The sequence below is a fragment of the Hyperolius riggenbachi genome, chromosome 1 (assembly GCF_040937935.1).
Source record: "Hyperolius riggenbachi isolate aHypRig1 chromosome 1, aHypRig1.pri, whole genome shotgun sequence".
NCBI lineage: Eukaryota > Metazoa > Chordata > Amphibia > Anura > Hyperoliidae > Hyperolius > Hyperolius riggenbachi.
Genome location: NC_090646.1, coordinates 213,446,304 through 213,456,212, shown reverse-complemented (window position 1 = coordinate 213,456,212; position 9,909 = coordinate 213,446,304). Strand labels below are relative to the sequence as shown.

General features: G+C 43.8%; 1 protein-coding gene across 1 annotated transcript in view; it reads right to left on the bottom strand.

Moving 5' to 3' along the window:
• NUDT6 (nudix hydrolase 6) overlaps positions 1–9,909 on the bottom strand; it is a 72,609-nt gene that overhangs the window by 6,753 nt on the left and 55,947 nt on the right. The window lies entirely within an intron of this gene.

Here is a 9,909-nt window from a genome sequence, read left to right as displayed (position 1 = left end):
GCTGCCTGGTAACTGCTCACTGCTGTCTGGTAACTGTTCGTTGAGCACACAGCTCAACAGTCCATGGAAAAGAAGCCTTAGAATAACGTGATGAGTTACAACCCAGTATTGTGAACAGCCCAATAGAATTGTATGGAAAGAGAGGTAACATGCAGAACTATTCTGCAGTGCAATTGAGCACTGTGAACTAGCCCTTAAAGGGACCCTGAGCAGTAGATAGAATAAAAAATTTCACTTACCTGGGGCTTCCTCCAGCCCACCATAGACTGCGAGGTCCCCAGGCGTCCTCCTGCCTCTTTTCCGTGTCCCTCCGGCGGCTCCTGTTACCGGCGACATCCAGGCCGGGTGTCGAGCCGGCTCTTCCTGGATCTTGACACATGGTGTCATCACGCTGGCCACCACGCATCATCAAGGCAGCCGGCGTGACAGTCCTGTGCATGCACGGTTTAGAATGAGAAAACTGCACATGCACAGGACTGTCACGCCGGCCGGCGTGATGACACCATGCGTCAAGATCCAGGAAGAGCCGGCCCGACACCTGGGCCGGGTGTCGCCGGTAACAGGAGTCGCCGGAGGGACACAGAAAGAGCCAGGAGGACGCCGGGGGACCTTGCGGCCTACGGTGGGCTGGAGGAAGCCCCAGGTAAGTGACATTTTTTATTCTGTCTACTGCTCAGGGTCCCTTTAAGGTAGAGATTAGGGTTGGGTGTTAGGAAGGATTTTTCATTAAGGGGATCAGTTGAGTTTAAGCATTCAATGGGGCAAAAGTGCCAAAACCACAGACTATGGCCTCAATTCACTAAGCTTATCTCCTGTCTTTAATAACGTTTCTAGAGTTATCACCATGGTGATGAGGCATGTAGTATTAAGGAAATATTTTACCTCAGGCAAACCTAAAGTTAACTCTTCTGTCTTTAAGTTAACTCTTCAATCCTTAAAATAACTCCAGAATTCAGGTTATTAAATAACTGCGTGTGAAAATAACTACAGAGGAGGTAACATAAAGAATGAAGAGATAAGATAACTCTCTCACTGTGTGGTGGCAAGTTTTCTCTTGCCTTATTATCTCCAGCATGATCCTCCTCTGTAGTTAAGTTACCTCCTCTGTAGTTATTTTCACACGCAGTTAATTGACAGCCTGTCTTTAACTTTAGAATTCTGGAGTTATTTTAAGGATTGAAGAGTTAACTTAAAGACAGAAGAGTTAACTTTAGGTTTGCCTGAGGTATATAACTCTAGAAATGATGATAACTCTAGAAATGCTATTAAAAACAGGAGATAAGCTTAGTGAATTGAGGCCAATATCTCACTTGTAAATCTGATATTCACACTTTCTGGCAATCTTATTGCCAATGCTTGGCACTCTGCTGAATCCAACCTGATGCGTACTCGACAAAGCTGTACATTCCTACACATTACTTACACAGCTAATGAAGGCAATTTTACAGCATAGGCTTGTGCTCAACGTCCTGCACAAACGTACTCCATTATTATTACTGCGCATGAACAAATACAGATCCTTTCATTAATGTGGAGGCTATCATACAAGACTCACCTTCTGCAGAGCTGAATGCATTAATTCATAGTCTTTTAGGTTTACTGGAGTTTGCATTTGTGATTAAGATGAAGTGATGAGTTACAGGATAATGCAAGGAAACTTTATGTCGGGCATACACGGCTCGGTAATGCGCCGGTATCGAGCCAGCGGCTCGATGCCGGCGCGTCCCCGCTCGTCCGCGCGGATCGATTCCTGCTCGTCCCCGTGGGCACTTCCTTATCAGCGCTTCGTTTTTTGCATTGTCCGCCCGCGGGGATCGAGCGTGGAATCGATCCGCCGCGGTGATCGGACTCGTCGGATATTATTAATCGAGCCATCAGCGGCTCGATTGATAACAAGAAAATCGCTGTGTATGCCCAGCATTAGCTGTACTGCTTTTTGCATGGAGAGAGTTGCTCAGTGTGATCTGGTCCTACAGTGCTTATCTGTATGGTAGCCATCTACTATGAGGCCGGGATGGAAGTAGATAAGATGAAGCACAAAATGTCAGATGTGAAATGTAAAGTCCAAATGTCTAAAACAGGTAGCTGCCTTAAAGGGTGATGGATAAACCAAGATATTTTATTAAATATTGCTGCTACTATAATAAAAGGGAATGTATCACTTGCTATTACTAATATTACATCTGTATGTTTGTTTGTAAAAAAAAAAAAGTGTATTCTATATTAAAAAGGATTTATGGGAACAGCAAAAATGTCTATGTAGTCTCCTCTGCAGATGTCTAATTTAACACTATAATCTTATGCTGGATACACACGGTGCGTTCGCGCTCTCGATTTTCCCGTCGATTCCCGTCGATTCGTTTATTTCCAACATGTCCGATTTGGATTTCGATGGATCGTTAGGTCGATTCGGCATACTTTGCATGCGAATCGACCTAACGATCCATCGAAATCCAAATCGGACATGTTGGAAATAAACGAATCGACGGGAATCGACGGGAAAATCGAGTGCGCGAATGCACCGTGCGTATCCAGCATTATACAATAAAATGCAAGTGTCCCTGCGTCATCAACTGAATGGTTGTGTGTCCCTGGCTTTTTTGTACTGAGCAGCATGTGCGCAGCCAGGGCAGTTAGGACACAGGGCCGGATCTGACAGTTTGCTGTGTGTGGTTCACAGAGGTTCTTATTGCATTGTGGGAAATAACAGCTTTTTCCAACTGCCAAGCAAGCAGCTCCCTGTGTGCATATACTTCAGACAGTGGTAGGGAACAAGCAAGCGGGACACGTGCGTGTGCGCATTGCGGGGGGTAGCGGCTGTGACCTAGCGCTCGTTTTTTTAACGGCCTTTTTACTAGTATATAATACTTTGTACCTTCATTTATATATAAGAGGCAGGTTCTCCCACAATTTCATACTTTTAGGGACCAGAGCCAGATTTCTGAAAAGGCCACAGAGGCCGGGCCTTGGGTGGCTGCAGCCTGGGGGGGGGGGGGGGGGGGTCTTGGGGCACCTGGACATGAAATAGGGGCTGCTACATATGAAAGAGGAGGCTGAAAATGGGGAGCAGCACATAAAAAGGGAAACTGATATTCAAGGGTGGTGTTCATGAAGGAAAGGGTGTGCTGTACATGGATGATAAACATTGAAGAGGGGTCTAAACATAGAATGTGAAGAAATGGGAGCCACAGCATACTAGGCCTAGGAGCACATAAAGTATAAATCCTGCCTTGTTAGGGACCTGTGTATAATAACTTAAGTAGGCCCCTGAATAAATTGGTATTTTTTGACTGCCAGTACAGGGAATAAGACGTGAACTGAGCAGTCCATGTTTTCTGTTCTCGCAAATTGTTCCCTTATTTGTATTGTTAGATAAGACATGAGCAGAGAATGGATTTTACATAGATGTTGTATTCATCTTTTTTTCTTGACTGGATTTCTAGTGTAAAGAATCTACTCAGTAGAAAAAAATTGGCCAAACCTTCATGTTAAAGCCTGTCTCCAGGTACAGATCTAAAATTGCCATCATAACTTTGTAGTCATGTGTTACCTTGTTATATAAAATGAGGATTCTGCAACTTAATATCTTTTAAAAATGTCATTATCTGACCAAAAGCTGCTGAGTTTAACAGAAAGGTAACGTGCACAGTGGTACTTTGCGGTGCAGTGTAAGGGCCGATTTGTAATGCGGCTTACCGCACTGCAACGCACCACCTATGTGAAGTATGTGGCAGATGCACTGTGGTATAAGGGGTTGCGGTACAATAATGCATTGCATGCAGTGTGGCACTACTAAATGCAAGCGTTCACAGTACAATTGAAGCATACTATTCACTGGCTATATGTATGCAATGCGCGGGTAATGGGCAGTGCTGTTTGACGATCCGTTGTGTTCCTGCTGTCACAGGGAAGGCAACGGTCACTGTGAACGTGGCCTAAGGCAGACTTAACACTTATCCCTGTGATTTTAGGTAACAGTTTTATGGATTTTATTTGCTTTTCAGATTTTGCGGTTTGTGCTTTCTGGTTTAGATTTTGTTTTGCAAGTTAATTTACATGAAATTTTATGTAATTAATTAGAAATTCACATGCCCATTTTCACATACTGAATGTGAATTTTTTGCCTTTCTACTGACTTACATTACATGCGATTCGCGCATCAAACGTGAACAAACACAGCACTGCTGGCCATTTTAAAAATGCAAAAAATTTAAATCCAACATTTTTAATGAAAACGCAATTTTAATGTGATGCCATTGAAACACATCATACAAAAGCAACCCCGCACAATGGGAATTTTGTTAAGTGTAAGGTCGCATTCACAGTGGGATGTTATAGTCGCACGTTATAAAGTCTTATAACGCAGCTTACCGCACTGCAATGCTAATCCTATGGGCTGTTCACAGTGCAACATCGCATTAAAAAATGTTGCATTGTGGTAACTCACTGCTTGCAGTGCGTTACGTCTTAACGCAGACACGGTGCGACTTTAACGTCGCATTAAACCGCAACGTCCCACTGTGAATACAGCCTAAGAGGGGCCTAAAGCTACGTACACATATTGTTTTTTAATTATAATGATTGTTCCTGATCTAAAGTGTGTTTAGATGTCTCTGACATACTAGACATCTCTTCAGCCATCTGCCAGGATAGACTGCCGTGCCATTTTGTTCCATTGATTTCTAAAGCATGGTGCTGCTTTTGCATCTTCCTCCCCTTTCTATAAGGCAGTAAATTGTGCTTGGCCGAGTGCTGCCCAGCATGTCTGAACAAAAATCTCTCCAAAGCTCCCATCTGAAACTGCTTGGTCTTGTTCCGAATAGCATGTCTGTACAGCAAAACTGCTGCCCCAAATAACATTGGAAGATTGTTGCCAGGGAAAACAATTGAAGATGTGTACATGGCTTAAAGAGAACCCGAGGTGTGTTTAATGAATGTTATCTGCATACAGAGGCTGGATCTGCCTATACAGCCCAGCCTCTGTTGCTATCCCAAACCCCACTAAGGTCCCCCTGCACTCTGCAATCCCTCAAATCACAGCCGTGCTGTGAGGCTGTGTTTACATCTGTAGTGTCAGTCTCAGCTGCTCCCCTGCCTCCTGCATAGCTCCGGTCCCTGCCCCCGTCCCTTCCCTCCAATCAGCAGGGAGGGAAGGGATGCAGGCGGGGACCGGAGTTCTGCAGGAGGCGGGGAGAGCAGCAGACTGACACTATAGAGATAAACACAGCCAGCTCTGACAAGCTGTTTGTCACCAGCGTGGCTGTGATTTATGAGGGATTGCAGAGTGCAGGGGACCTTAGGGGGGTTTGGGATAGCAACAGAGGCTGGGCTGTATAGGCAGATCCATCCTCTGTATGCAGATAATATTCTTCAAACCCACCTCGGGTTCTCTTTAAGATTTCAGCCTATGACAGTGACACTCTGAGGTTCACAAAGTAGTCAGTGTAGGGACTCCTGATCAGGTACTTGATATAAGCTAAGCAAAGAGCTTTATATAAACAAAACACTGCATTTGTCACACGGCTGTTCCCAATGCAGCGCTGTACAGTACAGTCTCCTAGCAGTGAGGCCGAGGTCCTCACACATTTTTGGCACAGCTCGAGTTAATTGATGGAACTGAATTAGGAAAGGTGTTGTTTATTAAGTAAAACACATTTCTCAGTCCATCCTAAACACTGGCATGTATATTACCCTGGACTGGAGTTTGACATCTGTCACCTAAGGAAATAATATCTAGTGTGTGAATATAACTTGTGTGGCACAGTAACATTGTGGATGAACTCTGCTTCCATATGTGTACCGGCGATCAGGCAACACACATCCTGATCCAAGGTTTTATTTGTAAAGAACTGTTCTAAACAACTGTATGTATGCAATACTTTTGTCTTTCAATACAGACACATTGCTGAAGCTGCTATGAGAAGGTGTATATGTACATTATCATTTGATCAAAATCATACTTTATATAAATGACTGTTTAACATTATTTGTAACCTTTTAAAAAATATCTGGATTTGTAGTATTGTTCTTTAGTGCACTGATTTCAGTGTTTTAAGTATATTATTAAATTGCATCTATTTAATTAAACGTAACCACACTGTGTCTTTTTTAAGTTGTATTGCTTTTCTTTTCCTTTTTTTCTTTTTTTATTTATTTACTGGTCAAATAAAAAGAAAACTGATGAGGAAATACACTGTTATATTTAAAGTCATCAGCTGGACTTCTCTGCATACAGTATACACACATTCCTGTTCTTGGTTCACTCTCTTATGTGTGCTAACTGTACTTAGGGGTACATTAGCTTATGGTGTAGGTGGATTTGTTACAAGCACAGAGTATCAGGAATTAAGGATTATCAATGAGATGCAAAAAAATTCTTCTTGCATTTAAATTTCATGTTAATTATATGCAACTTTCAATTGGCAGGCTGTCCAAAATCGATGATAAGCTCATTGGATATGCAGATTACTGTCAAATTTGATGAAGGTATCTGGAAAAATTGTTGCTCAATAGTCACCAGAATTACCTTTTCCGAAAAAACTGTAAATAAATCATACAAAAATGAAAAAGGTGCTTTACAGTAAATGTGAAGAGGCACAAGGTGAGTTTAATACTCACCTAGGAAAAGTAAAGGCATCCCATAGATCCTTCCTATGGGAGCCGGTTAAAATCAATAGGCTGCTGTTACATGCGGGGGGAAATAAATGTATGGCATGCTGCATCATCACACACATCACACATCTGAATCTCTGTAGCTGTACATGGCATGGCTATAGGGATTCGGGTGGGTCTTACATTACAGCTGTGCCAGCATCGCGTGATGCAAGACGCATGCCATGCACAGTGGAAATGTGCCCTTACATAGCTTGAGTGAGGGAGTCTGGTATTCTATCTGCTCTGCAAGGGTGCTATTGGAGAGGGTGACTGGTGCCAAAGGGGCCACACTTGTTATAAAAGGGGTTATAGTTGATGCTGAGAGAGAGAGAGAGAGAGAGAGAGAGAGAGAGAGAGAGAGAGAGAGAGAGAGAGAGAGAGAGAGAGAGAGAGAGAGAGAGAGAGAGAGAGAGAGAGAGAGAGAGAGAGAGAGAGAGAGAGAGAGATGCGTGCGTGCGGTCTGGCCTGGCCTTTCTTTTGAATGTAATGCTGGGCATACACGGATAGTTTCCTCTTATCAATCGAGCCGCTGATGGCTCGATTGATAATTACCGACGTGTCCGATCACCGCACCGGATCGATTCCGCGCTTGATCCCCGCGGGTGGACAATGGAAGAAAACGAGCGGCAGATAAGAAGTGCCCGCGGGGACAAACAGGAATCGATCCAGGCGCGAGCGGGGACGCGCCGGAATCTATCGAGCGGCTCGATTCCGCCGCATAATCTATCCGTGTATGCCCAGCATTAGAAGGCTGTGTTCCCAACAAGTCAAAAGGTTTGCCCACCCTCCCTATATTTTACACTTCACGTCTCATTCAGCACTGCATGTCAGTTTTCACAAAAACCTGAGAAAAGTGCTTGTGAAGTTATAAAAAAAGGAAAATTCAATGATATTTGTAGTATAACAAAGAGATTCACATGCTAGAGAAGTGGAGTAGCTTGATCATTAGGGCAACACTGCAGTGTACAGGCATTTGTACAGACACGCTTCTCACCTATACCCAAGAAGCATGAACCGTCCAATAGAGGGGTGCAGACCAAAAAAGGGGTGAGCGAATAATGGACTTGTCTATCTGTATCCTTTAGAGAACCAGTATGCTAGATCAATATACAACCAGGTGTGACTCCTGTACACACACTAGAATCTCGGATAGCACCCCTCATACAGAGGGTCTTGGCCAAGTTTTTTTTATAGTGTGTGTATGCAGCTTAAGTAACATCTCCAACTAGTTTGAGACCCATTAAATAGCAGTATACAGAGGCAGACATAGGCCCATTCAGGCTGTGCAGCCGCACCGGGTCCCCTCTAGGGCCCATGCAGCTGCACCACAGTTAGGGCATGATTATTCTGTAGGCTCTTCTCTGAGTATTTCTCTCTGAAACGCAGGAGGAACAGTGATATTTGCCTGTGGCCCAGTCATACACAAGTATGAAATGTGTGCTACATTAACACAGTGCCTACAGAATGTAACCTAGATTCATGTACTTTTATGTTAGGGCAGCACAGTGGCGTAGTGGTTAGTGCTCTTGCCTTGCATCGCTGGGTCCCCCCCGGTTCGAATCCCAGCCAGGTCAACATCTGCAAGGAGTTTGTATGTTCTCCCCGTGTCTGCATGGGTTTCCTCTGGGCACTCCGGTTTCCTCCCACATCCCAAAAACATACAGATAAGTTAATTGGCTCCCCCCTAAAAATTGACCCTACACTATAATACATACACTACACGATACATACATAGACATATGACAATAGTAGGGATTAGATTGTGAGCTCCTTTGAGGGACAGTTAGTGACTAGACTATATACTATGTACAGCGCTGCGGAAGATGTCGGCACTATATAAATACTAAATAATAATAATAATAATGTTAACGACATTATTTGGATCCAACAGTAATCTGATATAATTATGGCCACCCACATGAGGTCCTTCATTTATTCTGTACAGGGCCCCCCTGTTGGCTTTGTCTGCCACTGGCAGTATAGGAATCATTTTCTTTATTGTATCTATGTTATATACACAAGTATGAAAGCAGAAAACATAACGCAGAGCTGATGTAATTGAAACAAGCAAAATCTGTGTACACTGGTTTCCAAGACTAATTTTTATCATGACTTAATTTAGTCTGAGAGACAAAAGAAGTTCTTTCTAACTTCTGCCAAGTATATTTCTCATCAGGAACAAAAGCCAGGAAACACTTGAGGCCCTGCTAAAGGTTTTATACTGTGCAGCTCACATAAACAAAAGTTTATATTTTGTGAGCTAGTGCGTCCCTTCAGACATTGCAATATGGTACTCATTGGGGTTGATTCACTAAAGAGTGCTATTTCATAATGCGCGTGTTATTTCTGTACGGGCGTAGGGCGTTATGCAGGCACGCGACAACAGTGATTACGGCAATGTGCGCGTTATCTAGATACAGCTTGGAAGTTAAATCATAAAGGGATGGAGTTTGCATGGAGCTTGCATTGCATAAAAATGTCCTCTGCACAGTCTGCCAATGCTAGGGGCTGAGCCCAGGCAGCTGTGCGTTCTATCAGGGCTTTCTTGGACAGACTGTTCTACTGCTGTAGACCTGCCCCATCTACTGGGCATTCTGCATTAGCGTTGTAATATCTGATATCGGATGATTCTGGTCATGTGGAGGAGGGAGTAGCTGGGGATCCAGCGCCGGGATATCAGATATCGGAGGTCTCCCCTTATGTTGATGAAGTGGAAGAAGCTGATGATTCCGGTCATGTGGTGGAGGAAGTAGCTGGGGATCCAGCACCGCGATATCAGTTGTCGGATGTTTCATCTTTTGTGGATGTGGACTTAGGAGCTGATGATTCTGGTCATGTGGTGGAGATAGTGGCTGGGGATCCAGAGCCAGGATATCAGATTTCTGATGTTTCACCTCATGTGGATGTGGAGGAGGAGGAAGAAGCAGATAATTCCGGTCGTGTGGTGGAGGTAGTAGCTGGGAAACCAGCGCCAGGATATCAGATATCGGATGTCTCCCTTTATGTTGAAGAGTATATGTAGGGGGACATGTGGACCTGGATTGGTGATTTGAAGCAACCCTGAACTGAAAATAAACTTACAAGAGAATTAATTGTATGTGTAATACTAGTAACATAGAACAGTCTCAAAAACGTAATCTGTTAAACTGAACATAAAAATATAAGACTGAAATCTAAACAGCAGCCTTGACAGAGAGGTGTACAATCTTCTTCACTGAGCTGCAAAACGGCACCAGGATGCTCGGATGCTTCACC